A 19782-nucleotide genomic window follows, 5' to 3' on the forward strand; every position below is an offset into this window, starting at 1 on the left:
TTTTTTTAAGTTTTTAGTTTAATTCCAGCTACTTTCAGGGTGATGTTAGTTTCAGGTATACAATATAGTGATTTATCCCTTCCCTACATCACCTGGTGCTCATCAGGACAAGGGCCCTCCTTCATCCCCAACCCCTCTACCCATGGACTTCGGGTGGTCATAATGTATCAACAGAAGTCTGTTGATTGTAACAAATGTACCACTCTGGTGGGACTTTGGTAGTAGGGAAGGCTGTGCATAAGGGGGTCACAGGGTATATGGGAAATATCTATACCTTCCCCTCAATTTTGCTGTGAACCCAAAACCACTCTTAAAAATTATCTTTAAAAAAAAAAAGTCCCTGATGCTCCACAGTTTGGTAAAACAACAACACAGCACCAGCTCCCTCTCATTCTGAGGACCAGGGATAAAATATGATTCCTGGAACAGATCTGACCAGCAGGGATGGGAGATGGAGGTGGGGGGGGGCGATTATCTGCATGTCTTCCCTGCACCTGGCCCATTCCCTCTTACATGGTGGCTACAGCCAACCCAGCTGACTTCCATAATGGTAGTGACACAGGACACTGGGTGGTGTGGGCTCAATCCTGGTGGTTAAATTTCTGGGTGGGTGGGTGGGTGGATATGTCAATGGATAGATGCGTGGGTAGGTGGGCGGTTGAATGGATGGATGGGTGGCAGATGGATGGATAGGTGGTTGGGCGGGTGGCTGGATGGCTGGTTGAGTGGATAGGTGAAGGGGGGATGGATGGCTGGATGGTTGAGTAAACCTTTGAATCCTTTTCATGTGTGCTACTTCTAGACAGGTCTCTCTCACCCAGTACTTGGGATATTTTCTCCCCTAAATATGGTGATCTTCGTGTTTCTCTGCTATCCATTTACCTTAATAAGCGGGGTCAGCGTTTCAGCCTCGCACAGTCCTTTCAGATGATTCTATCACCAGTTCTGTTCACAGCAGACACCTGTTGAAGCCCTGGCGAAAGGAGAGAGGTGGGCTTGAGGGTCCAGCTGACCTTGAGTCCACCCCTAGTTGCACCGTTTCTCAGCTGTGTGTACCTAAGGCAAGTTGCTTGTCTTCCCTGAGCTTTATAACTCAAGCTCTGAGAAGAGACTGCTGAGATGAATAAAAACCATTGTATATAGAGAAAGTTATTTATAAAGCAGATGACAGTGGCACCTACCAGAGAGGGCCGCTGTGGGGATTAAAGGAGAATCATCCCTTTGTAAAGACGTAACACAACACCTGAAGCAGAGTGAGTGCTCGGTGGAGTCAAGCTAGGCGGGAATTATCTCCTACTATTATTTTCCCCACAGCCTATCTGCCCTAAGCCGCCAACTGCGGCAGAAACGGGACCTGTCACGGAAATGACGTCAGGCTTGAGGACACTTGCCAAGTCCCAGGAAGGAGCCCAGCTCTGTGCCCTCCTGGCTACATAGTGACCACCAGGGTTTGCATCTTCCCCCAGGACCCACCAGCTCCTGGGAGGGACACAGGCGTGGAGGGACTGGGATGTGTCCCTCCAAGGCATGGCCCTGATTGAGATCCCTGAAGTCATGTTTACTCCAGGGGAAGGGCTCCCAATGTGTCCCCCAGAGTGGCATCTGCCGAAATGCCCCAGGAGACTCCTGAGGTGGGAAGCAAGAGGATTGGTCTCGGCTTCCATCTGTTTTACCTACCGGGATTCCGTGTAAGGTTTTACCACTTTGTTGCCTTTAACTTTCCTTTTTTTTAATTTTTAAAAAGATTTTACTTACATATGTATGTATTTATGGCTCCTTGCTGTGCAGGGATGCGGGGCTCGATCCCTGGGATCATGACCGGAGCCAAAGGCAGATGCTTAACTGACTGAGCCACCCAGGCATCCTATGTGGTTTACAAACCTTAAGGGTACAACTGCACACGTACACACCCACGTCACGCTCCCCCCACCCAGACGTTCACTCAAGCTCCCTCCCAGACAATCCCTCCATTTGGGAACTTCACGGGAACAGAATCATACAAAGGACACACTTCCTGGGGTGTCTGGTTCCTTCCACCCCCCAGGGTACCTGTGAGACGTATCCACGAGGCGTGTACCTGCTTGTTGTGTACCTTTGCGTTGTGCGACTCCACTGCCATGTATTACTTCTGTCACCAACAGAGAGGTGTGCTGTTTCCGGTTGGGGCCAATTATGAATAAAGCTGCCACGACATTCTTATAGGTAACTCTGGGGCACGCGACCCTCATCGCTGATCGGCGTATACCCGGAAGGGGCCTTGCATTCACAGGTCTGGCCCAACCGTCTTCCAAAGCGATTGTGCCCACTTCTGCCCCCACCAGGGGTCCACGAGTGTTCGAGCAACTCTTCTTCCTCACCTGTGCGTGGCGTCCCCTGTTCTTTCTGGGGAGCCACTCTGGTAAGGGCATGGTGGTGTCCCTTTGTGATTTTCATTTGCCTTTTCCTGATAACGAAGGATGTCAAGCACGTTTTCACATGACTAGCTGAGATTCAGGGTTTTAAAAGGATCCCCTTCATGAAAACCCACTGTCGTGCACTCCCAGGAGGGCTTAGCATCCGTCCGGCCATGCTCCTCAGACAAGTCCCTGTTCTGGAGGCCAAGGAGGCCCTGGGGAGGCAGGACAGGAAGGAAAGAAGCCAGAGGAGGAGGGAGGACGGTGTGTGCTCGGGGGGAGTCCCAGAGTAGCAAGAAGGGCCAGCCATCAGGCGACTCCAATCCTGACGCAACACAGAGATGTCCTGTGTGGTACAATGAGGCATGGAGCACCCCAGTGGCTACGCCGGGGGGAGGCTGGCCGGGAAACTGTCCCCCGCAGCCCAGATTGAGTCTTCAGCAAGCAGGCTTCCCGCTGTTTCACAAGAAGGGCCTGTGAACCACACCTTGATGTGGTTTCCGAGGACGACTGTGACGGGTGGAAAGGACAGGCTGCGAGGCAGAGCCTGGTGGCAGGCAGGAGGCAGGTAGGTGCTGGGAAGCAGCCAGACCGGGAATCGGGCTCTATTTCCATCATGGCCACTTCTCAAGCAAGGCTCTTCACCTCTGAGTCCATGCCTATAGCATGCAGGACAAAGAGCCTGGAAGATAGGAGCTTGGCAGCCTGTCCTGGGGCAGCTTCCCAGATACCACATGGGGCTGGGCTAGCAGGTGCCCTGGAGCTCCTCAGCAGCCCCGACGGCAATGGGTCACCATCTCACTTCTATCTACCACCGTCTATCCGGAGAGCAGGTATCCGGAGTGATAGTGGTCAAGGCCGCTTCCGGAGGAGTCTGGCTTGCTGTGTGGGAGGGCGGGTGGACACCTGTCGGGCCGTTCTCCCACTGGGGAGAACCCCCACTCTGAGCTCCTCGACACAGGAGTGAAGGACCTGCCCAGCTAACAAAGACTCAAGCCCCTGCCCGAGCTGAGCAGAGAAAGGGGCTCCACTGGGAGATCACAACAAGAACGGGTGAGAATGTCTTTTCTGACAGCCCACTTAGGGAGTCCCAGGATGAGGGGAAGGCCAGCCCCCCAAGAAAGACTGTGGCTGCTATCTGTCTCCAGGATTTTCCTCCAGAGAAAGAAAAATTGGGGGTTTCAATCCATGAAATGTGTCAGTCCCTTACACATAGCTCTTTCAGGAGGCCTCCCAGTCCCTATGGGAACTGGGGCTCCCCCAGCTGGGGATACTGGCCTTCCTACAGGCTCTGGATAGAGACGGCACACAGGGCCGCCCCGGTTGGGAAGGCCCAGCACCCAACATTTACCCCTCCTCTTGCATGGTTCCAGTCATCACCTTCCAGCAATTGGGTCCCCCTTCCCCAAGCCTGGGCCCCTGGGTGTCACTCCAAGCCCTACACTTCTGGCCCTAAACCACCACACACTCCCAAGCAAGACATTCACCGGCCTGTTTTAGAATTATAAATCATTAAAACCAGAGGACCCTCAAAGATCATGTGCCCCAACCCTCAAATGGGGAAACTGAGTCCCACAAGGCTAATAACAATAAGAATTTCCTTACGTTTCTATAATGTTACAAAATGACCCAAGATCTTTTACTGGGAGCTAAGACTTAAAATACCACGAAGGGGCAGCATCTGATAATATTAAACCCTCACCCCAGTCTTGGGTGGGACGCAGTATTATGGTCATCTGCCCAAGACAGAGAAATGAAGAGATGGAGAGAACTGCCCAAGTCACAGAGTTAGTGCATTGGGGTGGGAGGGGGTGTTCGGAAGCTGTGTCTCTAACCAGTGTACCCCTGCCCACTGTACCCCTGCCCGCTGTACCCCCTGCCCACTGCCTGCAACCATAGAGACTCTGAAAAGCGGAGCCGTGTCCTGACGGCAAGCCTGGAGGAGAGCCAGGAGAGGGGGCCCCGCCAGCCTTGCTTGTTGGGCTGGGGGGGCGGTGGTCCTGGGCCTGAAACAAGTTTCAGTATGCCCACAAAGCAGCGAGAGCCCCAGGCGGTGCACAACGGAGCTTGTGGGAACCATGTTTGGTATCAGATGGAGTCATCCGAGACAGGTGGGGCTCACGTTGGGGAAAGGTTTCCTGGAAAAGATGGTATCGACGATGACTTGGTAAAACGGAAGTGATCTGGAAAGGCCTGTGGAACACCCAGCCCCAGGAGGACCTCCGTGTAACTGTTTGCAGCAGGAACCAACCAGACTAGGCCAGGCACCCTGGGCCTGCGGGAAGGGAAGCTCGGTGCCCCAGGATTCTCACGAGCAGCTGGGGAGGGAAGCTGGAGGCGAGTCTTTCTGGCCCCATTTAGCTGATGATTAACCAGAGGCTCAGGAAGTTAAATGTCTTGCCCAAAGTCACCCAGGTGGTGAGGAGGAGACTCATAACTTGGACCCGGGCCTTTTGACTTCAAGCCAAGTGCTCTTTGCAATGTACCAAACATCACATTAAAAAGAACCAAAATGCCACCGCGGCTCAGTTTCGCAATGCTTGTAACTTGCAAGACACACTGCACACACGCATTCCTGTGTGAGGTTGTGCTCTGGGGTCTTGAAGTGGAGCCCAGACGCCAGCGAACACTGGTGGGCTGGCCTGCCTTGGGAGCTCACGGGCCAGGGTGCAGCCTCCAAGTCTGTCTCTAGTTAGCTCCGTGATGTGGGGCGTGGAGGGTAATGCAGGCAATAACCCCCACTTCGAGAGCCGCAGAGAGGGTCAAGGAGGGCGCGATCAAGGAGCTTGTGCACAGGACCCTCAATCTCCATGCCCACCCACCCCGCCCGACGTGTCCATCCAAATGCTCAGCCTCGGTGCACATCAGACCCTCTCCAGCACTTCTTCCACAGAGGACCTGGAGCCCAGGTGTCCCCATTTCTCTTCTTGAAATTGTTTTCCCCTGAGGGGAAAACAGATGAATCAAATCATGTCTCCCCAAGACGCCCCACAGTGCTGCTCATAGAACTTGCCAGAACTAAACTGCCCCACTCCCCACCTCCCCTAGATGTGTCCAGGTTTTGAAAGTCTTCCAGAATTCTTGAGTCTTCCGCACCCTCTCGGGTTTTGGAGCTCATTGCCAACCCGCCCCAACACACCCCATCTGAGAACCAGAGCCCCTCCTGAGTGGAAAAGATTTGCACCTGCCACCTTGGCAAGGCCCAGAGAAGAGCCATTAGGTTTCATTACAGTTTAACATAAGCATTTTCATATCGAAATCCCTTCTCATTTCTCCAGACTGTGCTGGGATTACTCACAATATATATTTGATTTGGGAGACTTTCTACAAGGAGAAGCCACGATGTGGGGTCCTGGGATGAGAGAGGGCCCCTTGCCCAGAATGGACAAACAGCTGGGCCATCAACGTGCACCACTCCCAGGGAGACAGGCAGCCCCTCAGCTTCTGGACCCCCAGTCTGTCATGCTAACGTGTCTTTTGGGGGGAGAGTGATGCTTCCACGATCCCAGCTCAGCTGAGGGCCCGTTAACTCCAGAATCGTCACTGGCCACCTCTTAAGTCCTTGCAAATGTGACCCAAACTTACTTCCAGCTTGGTGGGGGACAGAACCACAGGTGCCCATAAGCTCTGCTCCCAGGGTCTCAGAAAGTGAATCCCAGCGAGAGCAGTCAGAACCTCAAGGAGCCCCGGGAAAAGGCACTTTGATTTTGTGCCTCAGTTTTCTTACCTGTAAAAAGGGCATCAATCCATATTCTGCCTGCTTCCTAGGATTACACCAAAGACCTGAGAAAACAAGTGAAAGCCCTTTGTAAACCCTGCCCCTCTGTGATTATAAAGAATCATGGTTATGTGGTGACCTTTCAAAATCATCTCCATCCAGGAGCCATCAAGGCCCTGCTAGCATACCTCCCATGACAGTCACCTCACTTCCTCGCAGGGAAGCCCAAGCTTTCTGCCAGCAGCGCTGACCTTCAGAGATTTCTAGTGAGTCTGTGACTGGATGACAAATTACATTAGGAGACGAAATAGGTTCTCCATGAACTCGGCCACTCCTGTGTTTTTATATTGCCTGTTCTTATTTTCTCAGTAACGTTCCTTTTGAAAAATGCTCAGCTTGCCCAGCGAAATAAAGTGCAAGAATGACTTGGCCCTATGGGGAGTGATTGATGTGGTAAGCAGACCAGGCTGCCAGGGCCACATACCTTGGAAGGGGGGTGCTTTGAGGACTGCCCCCCAATCCTGCATGAGCCAGAGGGGCACCAGGAGGAGAAGGGCCTGGAAGAGCTTGAGATGTAGCCCCTTAGAGGACATCGTCAAACCAGGCAGGGGAAACCCTGGGCTTTGTGGGATGAGTGAGGGTCTCCTTGGGCAGCACTAAGGCAGAGAGGGAGTGATGGACTCCCCCCCCCAAACAGGCAGTGGGGGGCTCAGGGGACAGGCTGTTCCTGAGACCTGGGGCAGGGTGAATGTTGGAGTGGGGGAGGGGCAGTTAGACCCCTTACACCCCCACCACTTACACCCCAGACCATCCTGCGGGGTGGGAAGCAGATAAATGGCTTCCCCATGCCCCCAGCCCTATCCCCCAGCTGGATGCTCATCCCTTCCCTCAGAGAGGACTGGGGGTCAGGTCCCTGCCTGGCAGGATCCCCATCAGAGAGATAGTCCCTCTCCCCCCAGGAATGTGCATGAAATCCCAGTAACTCTCTCCAGCTGGGCCTAACCTTGGAGAGGGCTCTGAGACAAACCCCGTGGCAGGGGTGAGCTTCTGGGAAAATTAGCCTCTTCTGTGCGCCATCCTTTTTTCTCCTAACGACAACTCAAGGTGTGAAGAGCAGGTGGGAGGGGCTGGGAGGCCTGGTGACACTGGGGAGAGCATTCCAGATGACCAGAACACCTTGTGCAAAGTAGAGTGTCACAGCCTCTCACACTGTCCGCATGTGTAAACACACACAAACACACACACACACACAACAGGGAGACCCTGACCCCTTGCTGCTCACACAGGCCTAGACAAGTTGGGGTTTGTGGATCATGACCAGCAAGGGACAAGGGAAAGCTGAGGGCAAGGCTGAGAGGCCAACAGGTGGGATTAGAGAAGGGGCCCTAGCCCCAGCCACCTGGAGATGCCCAAGGAGCAGACATGTCCCTGCCCTACTAGAAACAACACTTACTAAGCACTGACTAGTCACAGGTACCATACTAAAGGCCTGAACCTCATGCACACCTGTTGTTAGTCCCATTTTACAGATGAGGACACTGAGACTCAGAGGGTTTGAGTGAGTTGCCCCAAGATTATACAGCTGAGTAAATGGCAAGCTCAAGACTCAAAACTGAGCTGGCCTGTCTTCCTCCCCAGTTGAACTTACAACCAGAGGCAGCAGGGGTCACGAAACACACCCTCCCTCCCCCGCCAAACAAGGTCCTCAAGGGGGCTGGTCAGAGCCCCTTACCGAAGATCGGATTGCCTGGTTTCCATCACCAGTGAGCTGTGTGACCCTGAGCATTTTACTGACCTTCTCTGAGACTCCACTTACCCATCTGACAGCAGAGGCAAAGGGGTGGAAGCCTCAAATGAGACGATGTAGGAAAAAGTGCATGTACTATGTGAGTGACATCATGACAATGTGGCCCCAGGTATAGCTTAGAAGTCTTCAAACTTCCAGGGACCAACATCACCACCACCAATTTACACTGATTGACTAGTGATGACAAAAAGAGTGACCATTTCTTACACGCGCTCTGTGCCAGTCACCATGCTAGGCCCCTTCCATAATTTCCATCTGCCCGAGACAAAAGATCACACGCCCGGGACCTGGGAGGGAAGAGGGATGGTGCCCATCTGGAGCCCCCGGTCTCCATCCAGGAGGTCTGAACGAGGTGACTGCAAAGTGACCAGAGATCAGAACCTAAGCAAATTCTGTGGCCAAGAGGAAAGGGTATTTGCACTAACGCTGATGCCCCTGAGCAGACACAGGGCTGAAGCACAGCCCAGTCCCGAAGCTTCAGCCCCAGCCTTAGTCTAGGCCCACCTCTAGCCCTGGGCTAGAGTCAGGCCTCCTAGCTCTCTAGCCCAAGGGAAGGAGAAGGCAGAGGCCTGGCTGAGTCCAAGCCACAATTGCCAGCCAGCCACGGACTGGCTGCATCCGTTCCAAGCCTCTGGGTGGGTTCCCCCACCACCCAGGCTCAGGGAGGCTGAACTGTGGAAGAGAGCAAGCGTCTGCTCCTGGGCAAAGGGAAGAGATTTCCACAACCTCCAATGTTAAGAGCCAGGCAAGGAGTTCATGCAGGGCCTTAGGAGGCCAGCTGGGAGGTTCATCTTGATGCTGAGGCCACAGGGCTCCAGGGCCAGCGCTGCTGGTTCCCAAGCATGGAGGGCTGAGCCCGAACCCCCGCCGTCCTGCACTGCCCTCAGCCCCAGCCTCAGTGGTGCCCTGGCCTGGGCTGTCAGAAGTGTCGAGCGTCCCTGTAACAACGAGATTAAAACGAGTCTCAGGAGCCTTGCCTCCGTCAGATACTCAGGGATGCTCGGGTCCCTGTGAAGCACTTGCTGGGCTGCCTTCAGACCTACCCAAGAGAGGAGAATGATCCAGAGCATCCCCACCCAAGCCCTTGGCACCTGCCTCTGGCTGGCGGGAAGGAGCCACTCCTGCACACCTGGGCTGGAGAGAGGGCCAGGTGGACTCTGACCCACTGGGTGGGCCCTAGGCAATGTAATCAGCCCCTCCCCCACCCAGCCAGTCCTACCTCCCGTCATTGGGTGGGGCTACATCCGGATACCCAGCCTCCTCCGAGCTCCTGGCCCCCCAGAAACACCTGTTCTGCCTGCATCACTAGATGCAGGCAGAAGGCAGACTACCCCGGGAGAGCTTTGTGAGCAGAACGGCCAAGAGCTGCCCCAAGGAGCTCAGGAAGAGGCGGCTACAGGGGCGCTCTGGTCTGTGGAGCTTCGGAGAAAGCAGTGTCTCTGTCCCCAAGCAGGGGTTGTGGGACAGAGCATGTCACATTACCTATGGATAAAGCGAAGCCTCTGAGTGGGGTATGGCTCCTCCCCTGCCCTGTCTCCCCTTGCCTCCCGTTTCCCAGCCACATCCCAAACTTGCAATATCTCTCACACAGTCTGCGTTTCCCATCGGGTCCTTGCCACACTCCTCACCTTATCGACAATGTTCTACTGGTAAACTCCTATAAGCCTTTCAAAACCCGGCTCAGAAGGCTCCTCCTGTGCGAAGCCATGAGCTCCGGGAGCCACCCGCTCTCTTCTCCACGCCTGTCCCGGGCCTGGGACAGACTTCCTTTGAGGAATCACAAAATAGGGTGCTTATTTGTGTACATTTCTGACTTCCCCATGAGCCAGAGGCAAGACTGCCATCACCCGTCCCAGTGCCCTGCACACAGAAGGTGCTCGGGATGTGTTTGCTGAGCTGTTTGCTCAGTCACATGTTTACTGAGGGGCAATGGGTAGAGCACGCGGGTGTGCTGTGAAGCCACCGAGCACGGGTTCAGGACCACTGATGACAAGTGCAGAGTCAGGGTGGTGGGAGAAGCAGACATGGGGTACTGAATGCAGGCTGGAATCCGAGCACCTCACAGTGCGGAGGGCAGATCTGGTTTCTCTCCCTGGCCTGCAGCTCCCCCACCCCCAGACTGGACCCCAGTCTGTGTTTACCTCCTAACCGGGGAATCTCGCGTTCTCAGTCTAAGGGCAGGAAAACCGGGTGTGTTGTCACCATGTGACAGGTAAAAACACTGAGACTTCCAGGTGTCACTGGCTCAGCCCCAGAAACCAGCAGGAGGCAGTTGGTCCCCGGGGCCTGAGCCAAGGCAGGTGCACGCTCTGCCTGGAGGGGGACTCCTGTGTCCCAGAGAGACCAGGCCGTGCCCACAGAAGGAAACAAGGGACTTCAGAAGTCGACCCTGTTCGATTCCAGCCGTGGCGTTCCTGGCAGTGGGACTCCGGACAACCCACTCGACCCCTTTAAGCTTTCTCAGTCAACGCAACCAGCCTCAGCCGGGCACCCAGCCTGGCTCACGGAAGATGCTCTCTAGAGGCCTGACCCCCTGCTCACACACAGGTCCCCCGCTCTCCCAGGCCCCGGCCAGGCCCGGCTGTCTGCAGGTGACCAGTCCTGCCCCCAAAGCCTGCGGCGCTGGGTGTGGGGGAGTGGATTCGTCCCGGTGTAACCAGAGAATGTCTGAGGGCCCAGCGCCAGGGCTCCAGCGGGGGCCAGCACGGGGCCCCTGCCTCACAGCTGTCAAGGGGAGGCTCAGACACAAAGCAACACAGGGCGAGGGGGTCGGTGGGGATGTGTCTGGTGAGGGGTGCGGGGGACGCAGCTTCTCACCACACGAGTGGCCGGACCAATAATACGACCCGCAGCCTCATCAGAGAACGTCACCCAGATGCAGGCTCCCGTGTCTGCTCCGCCACCAACTGGCTGGGTGACCTCGGGCAAATTACTTAACCTCCCTGAGCCCCATTTTTCTCACTGGGAGTACCATTATCAAATTTCGCAGCCTCGCCATGAGCCTCAGACAGACCCCACATCAGCACAGGTGCCTGGCACAGACTTCCAGCCAACTTCTCTTTCCCTTGTCGCCATGTCTCATTCCTTGTGTACATTCCCTCCGCCTGTCTTTCTTCCACCAGGGTGGGACCCTCCAGAGGGATCAAGCAGGGTCCCGGGGCTCTTGGGATCTGGCACTCCTATTTTGTGATGGTGGGATAGGCAGAGAGGGCAGTTGGGAGGGAACAAAACCCGAGTTATCCACTCTGGCCCTGGCCCTTTGTGGCCTTGCCTGCAGCATCCTGTCCACTTTGGCCCTTTGCCCTGATGCCCACATGGGCATATCCGCGGTGTCACTACCATATGTCGCTGTCTACACTGTAAGCATGTCTTTACAAGGACAGCTGCCTCCCTCTCCTGCTGAAGGGGCCCCAGAGTCCCAGGGGGAGCTCACCTGGAAGCAGGGAGGCAAGGCTGGCAGGAACCGTCTCTCCCTCCTGCCCAGATGCTCCATGGGGCCGCCCCCCAGCCCCCAGGGTTAGCTGGCTGGGGGAAGCAAGAAACCTGAATGCTGTGAGCCAGACAGGCTTGTGTTCCTCTGTTCGCTTTCCCGTGGCTGCCCTAGCCAGCCCTCTGAGAGGCCAGCCTGCCTCGGCTATGCGGAGAGACATGGGGATGTAGGTTTGCCTTGTGCCCCTAGAAACAGAATTCCAGGAGCCAGTGCCTTGTGGGGGGAGGGGCTGAGGCCTCTGCACCCATGAGCAGAAGGGGAGGGTCTCTTGGAAGATTTGCAGCTGAGATGCGGCCTGAAGAGGTTTTTAGAAAGATCACTGGGGCTCAAGGGTGGAGAGGGGCGTGGAGGAGACCAGACCGGGGCAGGGAGGCCAGGAAGGCTGGTGGCATTGACCAGGGTTGGTGGCATCAGAGGCAGGGAGGAGCGGCTGTCCCAGAGAGCTGCTGGCCAGGAGGAAGGAATGGGAAGAGGAATGGAAGGCAGCAGAGCTCAGAGGCTGGGCCTGGGCCTCCTGCCTCCCTGCTGCCCAGGGCCCAACAGTGCCTGGGACACTGCAGAGGAGCAGGACAGGCCCACAGAACTGGAGCAGCAGCAGGGCTGGAAACCAGGGCAGAAGCAGAAAGGCTTGAGGACAAAGAGGAAAGGCCATGCTGAGATGCTACCGTTTGCAGGAAAGGGGGCAAGGTTTGTTTAAGTGACCTCAGTTATCCTGGCCCAGGGAGTCTGTGGCAGTTAGGAGACAGTGCTGGCGGAGAGCCAAGGGTCTAAGGAGAGGTCTCTGGAGTCCCCATCACATACACACACACACACAGACACTGCCCTCCCGAGGGGGCCACGGCCCTCCAGCGGTGGATGGACAGATGCTAGGGACAGATAGGAGCCTGGCCAGGGAGACACTGCAGACTCGCTGGGAGCCACGGCTGGCGTGGAGGTCTCCCCCAGGCCCCGCCTCTGTCAGGGCCCAGGATGGCAGAGAGAGAGAGAGGCAGGTGCTTGTCAATCCCGCTTCGGGAAAATTGGCTCCATGATGTTTATTGCAAACTGCAATTTAGCGCCTCTATTCAGGTGCTCTTGTGTTTAATTATATATAATACGGTGTAGGGAGGAGAGAGGGAGGAAGTACACAGGATTTTCTCACCAGTCCCTTCCTCCCTGCACGTTGCAAGGGGCAGAGGCGAGAAACAAAGCCCAGCAGAGGGAGGGAAGGAAGAGGCCTGGCACTGCCATGGTCTCGCAGGCCAACCTAGGGTATGAGGAGCCTGTGCTCCAAACCCCCGTTCCCTGGTTTAGGCTCCTTTCCAGCAGCCTCAAGGTGTTCTTATCTTCAGGGACAGCCAGTGGCTCCAGCTCAGACTGAGAAATTGGTCAATGAACCTTCACAACCCCCCAGGACCCTTTCTTCGTGACCCGGAGAGACGGAGTGATTCGCCCCACCCATCACGGAGCCGGCTGAGAGGGGGCTGCCTGTCCCCCAGCCCCACTTCCTACCCCTGGGCCTCATGCCCCGGGGCAACGGCCAGGTGCCCCCAGACAGAGGGTGGCCTTTCCAGACAGAGGGCTTCGACGGTGGCCCTCTGGGTTTTTCAGTCTCCACAGTGGACAGACTTGGTTTGCCCCCCACCCAGGCTCCCCATGCAATCTCAGAGTTTCCATCTTCTGTCCCGGCCTCCCTCTCCAGAGCTGCGAGGGCAAAGCACCAATTAGTTCATTTGCTTGTTTAATTGGGTAGGGAGGGGAAGAAAATTAAACTCCTCAACAGGAATCCTCCCTGCAGGGCCAGAGAGAGGATGTGGGGGTGGGGACCCCCATCTCTGAGCACCCCTCTGCCTGCCCTGGTTCCCCCCTTTCCCAACCCCACCTCCATGCCCCAGATCCCCAGATCTGAGCGGAGTCTGGGATTAGAGCGCCCTGGGGAGGCGGAGTAGGAGGTCTACCCACCCTAACTGGGGCAGCCCCTCCCAGAACTGGAGCATGGGGGGGGGGGGGATGGAGGGAGCCACGGGGAAGGGGAGGGAGGTGAGGGCAGGGCACTGCCTCAGGGTCTGATTCTTGTGCTTTGTGCCCCTCTCCTACTCTAAGAATCCTCTCTCTCTTCTTCTCTCTCTCTCAACCTCTCTCTCTCCCTTCATCTCCTGGCTTCAGAAAAGCCCCTCCCCCGGGGGGGTCCAGAACACGTGGCCAGGTTCCTAGGGGGCACCGTGGCCATGGTCCTCATCTTTGCTGTGGCGCTTGCTGTCTTCTTACTGCATCGCCAGCAGCAGAAGAACCGGCTGGAGACAGACAGCGGCGGGTGAGTGCTGGCAAGCCTGCTCCCCTGCCCACCCAGACGCCCCTCAACTGCCGGGCCGCTAAGAGAAGCAGGTGTGCGACCGGAATCCGCGGCTTACAGACAAGGAGACCATAGGTTAAATACCTCCCACAAGTCTACCCTAGCCACGGACACGGGTGAGGGCAGAAGTCCATGAGGAACGAAATATCTACGAGTTAATTAAAAACAGCGTCAGAGGGGTTCCTGGGTGGCTCAGTGGGTTAAAGCCTCTGCCTTCGGCTCAGGTCATGATCCCAGGGTCCTGGGATTTAGCCCCCCCGCAGGCTCTCTGCTCAGCAGGGAGCCTGCTTCCCTTCCTCTCTGTGCCTGCCTCTCTGCCTACTTGTGATCTCTGTCAGATAAATAAATAAAATCTTAAAAAAAAAAAAAAAAAACCAGCATCAGGAATAGGCCACGCAAGCTATTCTGGAGCATGAGGCGAAGGAAAACTCAGTAACCCCAACCCTACCTTTTTCTCAACACATTGATATTTGGTTTGTGGATTTTTGCCTGAATTGGGGTTTTTGTTTTTTTCTTTAAGATTGTATCTATTTATTTGAGAGACAGAGATCACAAGTAGGCAGAGGGACAGGCAAGGGGAAGCAGGCTCCCCGATGAGCAGAGAGCCCAATGCGGGGCTCGATCCCAGGACCCTGAGATCATGACCTGAGCCGAAGGCAGAGGCTTCAACCCACTGAGCCACCCAGGCACCCTTAATGTGGGTTTTAAATATATTATATTACAATAGTATTTATTGTGCCATCTGAGATTTCTGGTTCCCCCAGGCCACAATAGAGGCCTCCCTCGCCTCACCCTGGTCCTAGCCTAGGTGCAGCCTCTGGATTTCCTGCTGTCCTCCAAGCTAGGACCCCTGAGACTCACAGGGTTCCCGCACCTAGGCTAGAGGGAGGGACAGGCTGGGCTGGGGCAGACATACCCAGGAGCCTCCACCCAGCAGTGCTGGGCGACAGCACCCCGAGCTCTGACCTGTCTGGGGGCAGAGCCCCGGGGGCCACCATGGAAGTGGGCTCGGGGACCCCTAACTGGCTCATGGCCTGACAGGAACAGAAACCGTGTGTGTGAGCCTCATTCTGTTCTCCCAGGACGGCCCTGCCCTCCTCCCAGAAGCTGGAGCCTTCTCCCGACAGGCATAGCCACCGTGCACCTGAGGACATCCAGGTGGGCCTGAGTCCCTGGAAGGAGGGGGTGGGGAGGAAAAATGGGAGATGGCCCCAGGGTGGGACCCAACCCAAAAGCAGAGCCCTCCCTCATACACCGGTCCCTAAACGGACCCCAGTACACAGCTCGCAAAAGGCCAGGCCTAGGCGACAGGCCAACGCCCGGACTTTCCCCCTTCCCCATGCTGCAAAATGACACACCAGCCAGGGCCCACAGCTCTTCCTCCATCTCTCAGCCTCCCACTGCATTTGTTCATGAAAAGCAAATCCTCAGGCATCTAGCAGATGCCTGGCCCCATGCTGGTCCAGGCACCATCGTGGTGAAGGCCGGGATGGAGGTGCGTGGGAACAAGCTGGGGTGGGGGGGAGTCCAGGAGGGCTGCCTGGAGCAGGGCAGGGGGAACAGACTGTGTAACCGCTCGCCTCCTCTTTCAGATTCTCCACCTGGAGCCGGGGAAGCCCCCGCAGCCACTGGAGCAGGAAGAGCTAGAGCAGCTGCCCCTTCAAACCCCCTACTATGATCTGTGCACCTCCCCCTCCTACCGCCCCTCGGTAAGGACCCCCAGCCAACCCAGCTGCACCTAGCGAGGGCCCCGCTGCCTGGAAGGAAAGTGGACACAGGAAGCCCAGGAGACAAGGCAGGGAGGGAGCTTATCGACCCGACAGGGAGGGCAGGGGTGGCCCTTCGTGTTCACACAGGGCAGGTGCCCTGGGCAGAGCGGGGCTTGGACAGACCAGGGCAGGAGGGTATGGTTTCCCAACCTGAGGACCTGATCTCCCCCGCACTCTCCCCAAGCCCTGCCTTTCAGCTCTGTGCCCTGCGCCCGGTCCCCAGTCCCCAGCCCTGCCGACTATCACCCAAAACCGGCAACAGCCCCTCTCCCTGGCCCCACTCCCAGCCTCTCAGAGGGCCAGCGTCCGCTTGAACGGCTGCCGCCTCTGCCCACAGCTTCTGCCTTTCAGCAGACGCGGGGCTGGGCGGCGCCCGTACGGTGCCAGCCCAGAGACCCAGGCCAGACCACCTGGGCCCAAAGATAACACATTCTCTCCTGGCACCCGTGGGAGAGCCAGGCCTTTGTCTTCATACAACACAACCATCCTCCCTCTCTGCTGGAAATGCCAAAGTGAGTCCATCTTGAGAAGCCAAATCCTGCCCCCGGGGAGGGAGGGAGGGAGGGAGCATTCCCAGGTGGCCTAGCCCAGAGGACCGACCTAGGCCCTACTTTGAGATTCTATGCAGGGTAGGAGACCACCAGCCATTTACTGATCCTCCCCCAACCTAGAGACATGAATGTGAGCTAGAACTCACTGTGGACACAGAGTCCACTCCCTAGACAGCCACTAGACTGCCCCTTCCCACGTGGGGATGCACACCAACCCCTGTGTCCCAAGATGTGCTGCGCAGCCCTGCCCGTTCCAGCAGAAGAGACCACAATGGCAGTGTGAGTATCTGCTGTGTGCCAGGCATTTCGTGGCGAGGTTTCAAGCCCTCTTCTGTCCAACCCTCACACCAACCTATCTTGTGAGTCCTGTTGTCGCCCCCATTTTCTAGAGGAGGAAACAGGGGCTCAGTGGAATTGAGGGTTGTCCAAGATCACCCAGTGAGCGCTGGGAAAAGTACTATTCCAACCCCTGGTCCTCCGGCTCCCTAGTCCGGGCCCTAACCACACAGCAGCCACGAGGACGAGCATACCTGTGGGGCGTCTGCCTAAAGACAGAGGAGCCCCAGGAGGCTGGCAGAGCCATCTTGGGCCTCGGGTTTCCTGTCCACAGCAGAACGCCCAGCTCTGCCGCCTGGCTGTCCCTCAGCTCCGGGGGCCCAGAGAGCACACAAGGCAGCCCCCAGAGCTTGGGTTTGGTGTCCTGAGTTGGGTATTGGCTGTCACTTTAGGCCACATAATAAGTACAGAGATTCTGTTCACCCACCCCTTCCTGAGTATGGTGAGAAAGAACCCCGTTCCCAGGCCTGAATGTGGTCGAGGTGGGAGGGAGTGCAGAGACGCCGAGAGTTCCAGAAAGGAGAAAGCCATGCCCCGTTCAGGATTCTCCAAATCTGCCTCGTTCCTCACTCAGCCCCTAGTCTAGAGTGCATAAACTTGCCAGAGCCCTGAGAAGGGGGGAAGGAGGGGAAGAAGCAGAAATGGCAGGCGGGGGGCAGGGTGGGGGGGAGATTTTGGGAGGGGGGGCGCTGAGGCACAGGGGGAGAGGTAAGTGATGGAAGTTACTGATTCAGAAAATCATGGACGACTCCCGTGGGACCCCCTGAAGAGGGGGGCCAGGCTCAGCATAAAAATCGCTCTGATGTAAGGGGACAGCTGCAGCTGGCCCCAATCCCCACTAACGACTTCTCAGTCCTGCCCGCTGACTGCTGCCCTATCAGCCTGGCATGCACAGCCCTCCCTCAGGGCACGGGAGGGGCCGGGCTCAGGGATAGTCCCACCGCCTCAGCCCCCCACAATGCACACTCATCGTCCTCTCTCCTACAAGCCCCCGACCCCGGGACAGCCTACCTCGGCCCCACATTCCCAATACACACTCCCCTTGGCAACCTCCTCTCTCGTACAAGCCCCCGACCTCAGCACGTGGCTCTGACCCCATCCGCTCCCTAACAGCCCTCCCTCCCTGGCCTCCGCACATACTGCATTGAGGGAAACCTGGACGAAGCTTGTGCGTTTGAGAAACACAGTAAGACAGCTTGGGACAAAGAACAGAGGGAGCCAGCTGCTACCCACCAGCCACGGGCAGGCGGGGCCAGGTGCCAGGGATGCCCTATGTCCTGAACAGAGGCCACGCGATTAGGGCACTGAGGTGGATGGGTGCACATGAGCGTGGCCTGTAGGGTGGCGTAGGGAGATCAGCTCTGGCGTCCTGAGGAGACACTGGTGTTCTCGCCAAAAGAAGTGTAATTCCTTTTGGCCCGCAGAGCAGTTGCTGGGCGGGAGCGGATTTATCCCCAGCCCTCGGGGCTGTTGACACCGCAGCTTGTATACAACTCCCGTTATTGATGTTGTCATCAATTCTCCTCCCCAACAAGTGGTGAGAGGGAGCCCGGCCCAGAGCATGCACTGTTCATGGAGGCAGGGCTCTGGAGGGGCGGGGGAGGGCTTCCAGAGGTTTGGGGGCCAAGAACTAGAGCCTCACCCAAGCTCGACGCGCCCCCCCACCCTGGGCGGCCCCATTGCCATGCTGCACACGTGCCCTAGGGCGCTGACCAAGCCTGCAGCACAGCCCTCAACCTCCATCAAGGTTTCTGGGCTAGGACACCGCTCAGGTGGCGGGTACCATTGGCAGAGCTTGGTGGCTCTAGGCTAGAACTCAGGAAGGACATCCAGAGGCTCCAAAGCAAGAGATCTAGAAGAGCTGGGAGGAGGAGACACTGCGGGACATTTAAGGAGAGGGCCCTGCATCTCCTCCATCTTGGGAAGACCAAGCCCAGAGCAGGAGCATAAGACAGCACCAAGGAGTCCTATGACTCAGTTCGAGTCTCTCAAGACGGAGCCACCAAGACGGGATGAGATGTGCAGAGCTGCGGTGGGGGTTGGCGGTGAGGGACCAAGGAGGGAGCAGGCAGGAAGAGCCAGCAGCCCCTGCTGCAGGTCTGACACCCAGGAAGGGAGAGAGGAAGGAAGGAGCGTTGGACGGGAACGTCTCAGGCTGCCGCGCGGTCTACAAAAGCTTGGAGCAGGCCCCAGAGAGAGAGTCCTAGAGCCGCAGTTGGCTGCAAGAGGAGTCATGCAGCCGCAGGAGGAATCCTGCACCCGATCCCTGTCATGCTCCATCCTTGGTGGGGGCGGCCTGAGGACAGTGATGGGGACCGTGAGCTCAGCACACACGCGGTGGTGGATCAGCCCCCAGCGGACCTGAAATGCGCATGTCCATGGATGGGAGGGTCCACCTTGGCACCACGGGGGTCTGCTCCCTGCTCCACGGGCTCCTCCATACCCCCAGTAGATCTCAGGGTCACAACTGGCACTCAGCTCTCCTTTCCACACCCCCACTAGTGTCCCCTCGCTCAGCTACCACCTCGCTCGGCAGGTCTTGGCAGCTTGCCCAGAGCTACAACCCAAATCTTCATTCCTGAGGGGGTCTGAGCCCCAGACCCTCATGCCCTCCTCAGCCAGGCTGCGGCATGTGTCCATTCACCATTAAAGGAGAAGAAGCCGCAGGAGTCACCTGTGCCCTACACACACCCCTTGCCCCCTCCCCGCTATGTGACAGCAGCCCTGCCAAGAGGGGCTCCTTCTGGGTTGGCTGAACATGAGGAGCCCCCTGGGCCGGTGACAGCCTCAGCTGACAGTTCAGTGGGGCCCTCTGCCCTGTAGAGCCCACAGTTGTGAGGATGGGAAGTATAAATTCTCCCTGGGCCCCTGGGAGTAATTGTCAGCCAGGAGGCAGGGGGGCACTCCTGTTTTCCCTTGGGTCCCTGGACCTATATATTTTCCTGCTGGGGGCCCAGCACTCCAGAGGGGCCCTTCCAAGTCTTGCCACCGAACGAGCATGTCTCCCGGCATTTAGACGGGCTGTCATTTGATTAAGCCTACAGCAGTCAGCATTCTCTGGGCTCCTTTCTGCAAGGCAGACTGAGGAGTTAAGACAGGGACCCCCCCTGCATCCTTCAAGGCTGTCATGATGGCATTAGTCTCTCCTCAGCCTCCATATGACATCACTTTTGACCGGCTCTCTTGGCTGGTGGGGGCAGTTCCAGAAGTTTCCACTTGGCTCTTATCCCACAGACCAAGGGTCCAATGTGGTGTTAGCACCACGATCCCAATTCTGCGCTTGCAATGGGAAATGCCATGCCCCCTACCCATGATCTGGCCCATTCCCTGGGGTCCTTGCCAGAGTGTTGAACCCCATGTCCTAAGAAAGTGCCACCAAGTGAATG

At 57.0% G+C, this 19782-nt stretch overlaps 1 long non-coding RNA gene across 1 annotated transcript in view; it reads right to left on the minus strand.

Moving 5' to 3' along the window:
- Positions 1-1879: 1879 nt before the first annotated feature.
- The window catches only part of LOC106005562, a 95604-nt gene continuing 77701 nt past the window's right edge, over positions 1880-19782 (minus strand). Inside the window, exons 2-3 of the long non-coding RNA XR_001179003.2 lie at positions 6121-6176; positions 1880-5336 (exon numbers count right to left, since the gene is read on the minus strand). This is a non-coding gene — a long non-coding RNA (uncharacterized LOC106005562). The remainder of the gene's footprint in view (positions 5337-6120; positions 6177-19782) is intronic.

Source organism: Mustela putorius, unplaced genomic scaffold (genome assembly GCF_011764305.1).
Source record: "Mustela putorius furo isolate JIRA1106 unplaced genomic scaffold, ASM1176430v1.1 tig00000460_pilon_pilon_pilon, whole genome shotgun sequence".
Classification (NCBI taxonomy): Eukaryota; Metazoa; Chordata; class Mammalia; order Carnivora; family Mustelidae; genus Mustela; species Mustela putorius.